Raw genomic sequence first — 7,509 nt, 5'->3', positions numbered from 1 at the left:
CACAGGAGCTTCAAAAAATTCCCATAGACTAAAATGGACCTGAATTTTTCAGTAAACCCGGTAATAAGCCGGAAATTGATATTTACCGGTATGGGTAAATTCTGGGTTACATATACATATATGCACATAATTAAGTATTTTCAGAATGGCAATGCCGTAATAAAATTTTACTTACTATATGCACATAAATATGCATATACATATATATATATGTGTATACACACAAAGATATACATATATATATACATATGGCAAACTACCTCTGTAAGACTATTGCACAACTATAGTCTTACAGAGGTAGTTTGCCATTGCCATCCTCTGTGTCATGACCCTGGTATTCCTTGGAGGTCTCCAGATACTTGCCAGGGCTGACCCTGCTTAACTTCCAAGATCTGATGAGATCAAGCTAGCCTGGGCCATCCAGATCAGAATAAACAGCACCAGCTCCAATGTTTAAGCTTGAATCCATGACAAGAACTTCCATAAACATGTTCTTATTTATTTCCCTGTTATAAGGCAGCTCTTGCAGTTATCTCCATACCCACATCACAGACAGATGCTAAAATAAAACTTCACAGCTACATGGGAGCTTAGGAACTCATAACTCAAAAGGCAAGCTTTCCAGCACTGTTAACACAGTAGCAGTGAACAAGCCAAGTGTCGTTTCTTTTCTTATTTCATGTGTACATATATATATTGCTGCTGTTGAAGGCATCCCTGAGGTAGATTTAACAAATCACTCCAGGCCAACAAGAAACGCCAGAGCTCTGCTTCCCAAAGGGCAAAACTTGCTCTGATAAGCAGGGGGTTTTTTCCCTACTAAAATGATAGATTTATATTCTGAGGCACAAGTGTCCTCCACCTGTCATATATATAAAAATAAAAATATATATAAGAAGGGGGAAGAATAGCTAGAAGGAAGCTGGTGGAGAGGGGATTTTTTTCAGGTATAAATTCATAACATGACTCCTCCAGATGCATTGATGCCTGCAGAGAGCTGAAAGGTTAAATACACTTTTTAGAAATAACTGAAGATACATTCAGGTATAATGCTACTTTTATTACATTATGAACTGGCATTACATTGTGATTTTTGAAAAATATATTTAATGCAATGTGGAAAGAGTAATCCTGATTCATTGGTTACCAAATACGTGATGTGCTTGGAGCACTCAAAAAGCACCATATGAACCGGTTGCCATATGCCTTCCTGGAGAAAGATTTTTTTTTAAAGCTAGTAGCGTGGTGTCACTTCCAAGAAGTGGCATCACACCTCTCTAGGAATCACCCAAAAGTGCCATCAGTCCTCTCTAGGAACTGCTGAAAAATCTATGGTTTTATCATAGAGCTTCTCATAATTCCTAGGGAGGTGAGACATTACTTCTGGGTTTTCCAAGAAGTGATATCATACTACCACTGATGGTTGCCCGCATATCCCCCACCCAGTCTCCCGCTGGTTAACAGGGCAATCCTGGCAACACTAAAAGTGAAGAACTATTATCACATGGTGTCAAGGGCTGAGTGAGCAGCCCCATCCTTTGCTGCAGCACCCACTCCTCATTTGGGAGTGGGGTGGTCTTGGCAGGGTGGTGGGCCCTGGGACTGGTGGCCCCTGGGAGGGGCAGTCCACTGGGCCACCAGGGAGAGTCCTAGTGGCCATAATGGCCAGTCTGCCCCTGAATCAGACTCCCAGTCACACATTCATATATGCCCTGGAATGGAGCCCAAAGAAGGAGCAAACAGGCCCCCGGGGGATATTTCCACTGGTGAAAATGGTGCAGGAGTAGCCTGAATCCCAGCATGGTGCCAGTGGTTAAGAGCGGTGGTTTGGAGCAATAGAGCCTGATCCGGAGAACTGGGTTTGATTCCCCACTCCTACACACGAAGCCAGCTGGGTGACATTGGGCAAGTCACACACTCTCTGTTAAGTCCGCGTGGGGAGGACACACGAGGTCGAGACGGAGTTCCAACAACAACACAGCTTTATTGATTTCAGCAATAACAGATGGAACTGGGGAACTAGACAACCTGGCCCTGCTTATATGCTCCCCTGGTCCCAGGTGGCCGCTCCCCCCCTGATCCGTGATAGGGGGAAAACAACCCCCAGGTCACCAATAGCATGACCTGGCTTAGGGCCAATAGGATGTGTTGGCTGTGGCCAATCATGCGAGCAGGGCTTAGGATCCTTCGCCCAGGACTCAAGCTCCTGGGCTTCCTTCGCTATGGTCTTAACTGATGCCCATACATTACACCCCTCCCCCCTAAGTCCAAACACTCACGAGCACACAAAGTCTTTCAGGTGGCGGGGTCGTGTTCGTAACCGCTGCGACCTACGCGGTACCGGAACTGGTGTTGTGGGTGGTGGGGCCGCGTCTGTGGCAGCAGTCGGCCCGGGTTCGCAGGAGGTGGGAGAAATGGCTTCCAGGAGCTCTCTGTGCATGCCGGCAGACAGGCGCTCCTCGCTCGGCTCGCTCTCCCCTGGTGCGGCTTGTTCCGGCACTCTGGGAAGCTCTGGAGCTTCTGTGGCAGCGGCGCGGTCGGGCTCGTCAGCCAGTCGGCGGCGCAGCTGATCGATGTGTCGCCGGAGGACTCGACCCTCGGGGGTGGCAACCCGATAGGATACTGGGCCGGTTGCGTCCTGCACGGTAGCCGGAATCCAGGCCGGGCCCATTCCATAGTTACGGGCATAGACGGGGGCATCCTGCTCTACGACCCGTGGGGTTGCTGGTTCTTCTCGGTGGCGAGGGCGTTCTGGCGCAAGGTCGGGGTGTAGCCGGTCAAGTGGCGTTTTTGGCCGGCGGCCCATGAGGAGCTCCGCGGGGCTTTTTCCGGTGGTGGAGTTGGGCGTGGTGTGCTGGTACAGGAGGAATTCTGCCAGCCCCCTGTCCCAGTCGTTGCGCTCAATGCGCCGCATCGCTTCCTTGGTCGTGCGGACCATTCTCTCTGCCTGTCCGTTAGTGGCAGGGTGGAACGGGGCCGAGGTTGTGTGGCGGATTCCATTTTTGGCCAGGAACTCTTGGAACTCCGTGGACGTGAATTGGGCCCCGTTGTCGGAGACCACCGTGTCTGGCAACCCATTGGGTGGCAAAAAGCTTCCGCAGTTCTCGAACCACCACTCGCGAGGTCATAGAGCATACATCAGAAACCTCCAGCCACTTGGAGTAGGAGTCCACCACGATCAGAAAAGTTTTGCCCTGGAACGGGCCGGCAAAGTCGATGTGGAAGCGGGACCAGGGCTTGTGGGTGGACTCCCAATGGTGGGTCGGGGCTCGCGGCATCTCGGGCCGCGACTCTTGGCACGGCTGGCAGCGGCTCACCCACTCTTCCACAGCAGTGTCTATGCCCGGCCACCACACATAGCTCCTCGCCAGGGCCTTCATGCGCACTATGCCTGGGTGGCAGGCATGCAGGGCGTCCAGGACCTTGGTGCGCAGTTTGGCTGGAACCACGACGCGGTTCCCCCAGAGCAGACACCCCTTGTTCAGCGAGAGTTCATGCTGTCGCGTGAAAAAGGGCTTGAATTCGCCCTCCGGCCTGGCCGCCGGCCACCCCTTCCCCACCCAGTTCAAAACGCGGGCGAGGGTGCGGTCCTTCGCAGTGTGAGCCGCAATGTCCGAGGCATGCAAAGGCGGTTCAGGCAGGGTCTCCAGCAGCATGACGTTGCAGGCCGGGGACGGGTCCGGGTCGGAGTCCTTGAGCGGCAAACGGCTGAGTGTGTCGGCGTTCGCGATGCTGGACCCGGGGCGGTGCAAGTAGCCGGAAGTCGTAGGCGTTGAGAAAAATCGACCACCGGAGCATGCGGGGGGACAGGATTTGTGGTGTCTGACGATCCGGCACGAACAACCCCAAAAGTGGCTTGTGGTCGGTGATGATGGAGAAGGGGCGGCCATAAACGTAGTCGTGGAACTTCTTCACGCCGGCCACGACGGCGAGCGCCTCCCGGTCGATTTGCGCGTAGTTCCTCTCTGCAGTGGAGAGGGTCCGGGAGTAGAAGGCAATCGGGGCCTCCCGACCGCCTGGCAGCTGGTGGCTCAGAACCGCTCCAACACCGTAGGGCGAGGCATCGCATGTTAACACAACGGGAAGCTTCTCATCGAAATGGACGAGCAAGCTGGAGGGAGACAGGAGGGCTTTGGTAGCCTCGAACGCCCGTTGATGCGACTTACCCCACGCCCACGGGGAGGATTTGTCCAAGAGCCGGTGGAGCGGCTCGGCAACCGACGCCTTGTTAGGGAGGAAGGCGTGGTAAAAGTTCAGCAGGCCGAGGAACGACTGGAGCTCCTGTTTGCTTTGGGGCGGCGGGGCGTTGTGGATCGCCTTGATCTTGTCGGGCGTGGGATGGATGCCCTCTGCGTCGATCAAGTAGCCCAGGAACTCCACCTGCGGCAGGCCCAGCTGGCACTTCTCTCGCTTGACCGTCAACCCGGCATCTCGGAAACAGCGGAGCACCCGGCGGACGCGATCCAGGAGCTCGTCCTCGGAGCTTGCGGCAATCAAGACGTCATCGAAGTACGGGACGACGCCAGGCAAGCCCTTCAGGAGGTCTTCCATCAAATTCTGGAAGATGCCCGGGGCCGTGCTGACCCCGAACTGTAGGCGCGTCACCCGGAAGGCACCCCGGTGAGTGACAATCGTCTGCGCCTCGGCCGACTCGGGGTCCACGGGCAGCTGCTGGTAAGCCTGAGCGAGGTCCAGTTTGGCAAACACCTGACCCCCAGCAAGGGAGGCCAGGAGGTGGCTGACAACGGGCACGGGGTAGGCGTGCGGCCGCAGCGCAGTATTAATAGTACATTTGTAGTCCGCGCAGATGCGGACGTCCCCGTTGGGCTTGAGCGGCGTCACAATTGGGGTCTCCCAGGGGGCGTTGGGGACCGGTACCAGTACCCCCTGAGCGACGAGACGGTCAAGCTCCGCGTCGATCCGGGGCTTGAGGGCGAAGGGGACGCGGCGAGGCTTGAGGCGGATGGGTGCAGCGGCGGGGTCGACGTGCAGGCGGACCGGCGGCCCCTTGTAGCAGCCCAGTGGGCCCTTCCACACGTCCTCGAACTCCTCCCAAACGTCGTCGAGGGCGGCCTGGCTGATGTGGTGGATGCCGCCGATGTGAAGGCCGAGCGCCGGAAACCAGTCGAGCCCCAGGAGGCTCGCGCGAGGCCCCTCGACCACGATGAGGCGGAGGCGCCCGGAACGGGCCCGGAATTGAACGGGCACGCGGGCCTCCCCCCGGACCGGCACCCGGCGCCGCTGATAGTCCCAAATGGTGACGCGGGATGGTCGCAGCTCGGGGAGGGAGGCAGAGCGACGGCCCAGGTCGCGGTACGTGTCCATCGATATAATGGAGAGAGCCGACCCGGAGTCCACTTCCATCTCGCAAGGCGCACCGCCGATCTTGACGACGATGGCGACCTTGTCTGCCCCGTGCACCTTGTGGAGGGAGACGCTGTGCAGCTCGGTATCGCGGCGACCCCGGCGGCCGCTGGTGGGCTCGTCAGCGTCCAAGTCGTGGGTGGGGCGCGGGGCGGCGTCTTTCCTGGCTGGGCGCGAGGACCGACCCTTCGGCGCCGAGCGACAGACTTTGGCAATGTGGCCGACCCTGCCGCAAGCCCGGCAAGAGGCGTCGCGGAACCGGCAGGAGTGGCGGTCGTGTCGCTCGCCACAGCTCGCGCAAGGTCGGTCTGTGGTGCCCCGAGCCCGGCGCCCCCGAGAGGCCCCGCGGTCGCTCAGTTTGTGAGCCTCGTCCTCGTCGCTGGAGGCTGCGTCGCTGGCGCTCTCGTGGTGGACTGGAACCGGATCACGGGGAATCGGTGTGGCCCGGTCACCCAGACGTCCGGGCCGGGTGGAGGATTCGGCCGCGGTGGCTTCCTCGATGGCTGCGGTCAGCGCGAGGTCCTTCTTGGCGAGGAGCCGGCGCCGCAACTTGTCGCTCAGCAGGCCAAACACGAAGCGGTCGCACAGCCGGTCGTTGAGGTCTGGGAACTCGCAGGAACGGCCGGCCGTGCGTAGAGCGGCGATGTATGCAGCTGCAGATTCCCCTGGTCCCTGGTCCCGCAGGTGGAACGCCAAGCGGCGAGTGGCCCGAGTTGGCTGGGGGTTGAAATGGCTCCCCAGCGCCGCCATGATCGCCGGAAATGGCGTCTCCTCCAGTTCGGCGGGAGCCAGCAGGGACTGAGCGAGGTCGAACGTCTGGGCCCCGCACACGCTGAGGAAGGCGGAGCGCTTCTTCCCGACATCGGTGATATCGTTGGCGTCGAGGTAGAAGGCCAGCCGGCTCGCGTAGCTCTTCCAGCCGCCCGGTTTGGTGGGGTCGAATTCTTCCAGAGACCCCCGGGTAGCCATGTCAGCGCAGTGTTGCGTCTCAGGTGTGTCGTAGTGAATTCAGCAAGGGCAAGCCGGACTGCCTACCGGGCACTGTGAAGTCGCGGCGACTCGCAGGAGATTTCAGCGAGAGTGATTTCGGTAGCAAGCCGGACTGCCTACCAGCCTTCGTCGCCACTGTTAAGTCCGCGTGGGGAGGACACACGAGGTCGAGACGGAGTTCCAACAACAACACAGCTTTATTGATTTCAGCAATAACAGATGGAACTGGGGAACTAGACAACCTGGCCCTGCTTATATGCTCCCCTGGTCCCAGGTGGCCGCTCCCCCCCTGATCCGTGATAGGGGGAAAACAACCCCCAGGTCACCAATAGCATGACCTGGCTTAGGGCCAATAGGATGTGTTGGCTGTGGCCAATCATGCGAGCAGGGCTTAGGATCCTTCGCCCAGGACTCAAGCTCCTGGGCTTCCTTCGCTATGGTCTTAACTGATGCCCATACATTACACTCTCCGCCTCACTTACCTCACAGGGTGTCTGTTGTGGGGAGGGGAAGGTGATTGTAAGCTGGTTTGAGTCTCCCTTAAGTGGCAGAGAAAGTCAGCGTATAAAAACCAACTCTTCTTCTTCTTCTTCTTTCCCTCTTCCCCCTCACAGCATTTGGAGCCATGCAGAGCAATGAAGACATTTTTAAAGGTTAGTGCCCATGTGAATGAGAAGAAGAAGAAGAGGAGGAGGAGTTGGTTTTTATACTATCGCCTTCCCTTCTTCCCCCGCAACAGACACCTTGTGAGGTAGGTGGGCCTAAGAGAGTTCTGCGAAAATGGTGAGTGGCCCAAGTCACCCCGCAGGCTTTATGTGGAGGTGTGGGGGATCAAACCTGGTTCTTAGAGTCTGCCACTCTTAGCCACTGCACCTCGCTGGCTGAGAGTTGGGTCAGGCACCTGTGACCCAACCCATGTTACATGCTACATGTATTTTGGCCATAAGTATAAGGCAGTTGGACGTGTTTGTATGTGTCACCCTAAACTAGCAAATAGAACATACTTTTAATTCTCTTTTTACCCTAGACAAATCTAGACATATTCATAAATGCATCTGTGATACACTTTTCACTCACTCAGAGCCCCGACAACCCTTCACAACCTCTGGCACAGAAATTCAGGGTTTCAGGCTGGTCAGGCTCTCACAGTTCTCC

The 7,509-nt window shown here is 56.9% G+C and overlaps 1 pseudogene; it reads right to left on the bottom strand.

Annotated features, from left to right (window-relative positions):
- Positions 1 to 2,275: 2,275 nt before the first annotated feature.
- On the bottom strand, positions 2,276 to 6,333 carry LOC130485642 (uncharacterized protein K02A2.6-like; annotated as a pseudogene).
- Between the last annotated feature and the right edge of the window lie 1,176 nt (positions 6,334 to 7,509).

This window comes from Euleptes europaea, chromosome 12, assembly GCF_029931775.1.
Source record: "Euleptes europaea isolate rEulEur1 chromosome 12, rEulEur1.hap1, whole genome shotgun sequence".
In the NCBI taxonomy this organism is placed as follows: Eukaryota; Metazoa; Chordata; class Lepidosauria; order Squamata; family Sphaerodactylidae; genus Euleptes; species Euleptes europaea.
The sequence above is the reverse complement of the archived record's forward strand: the minus strand, read 5'-3'. Positions and strand labels throughout refer to the sequence as shown.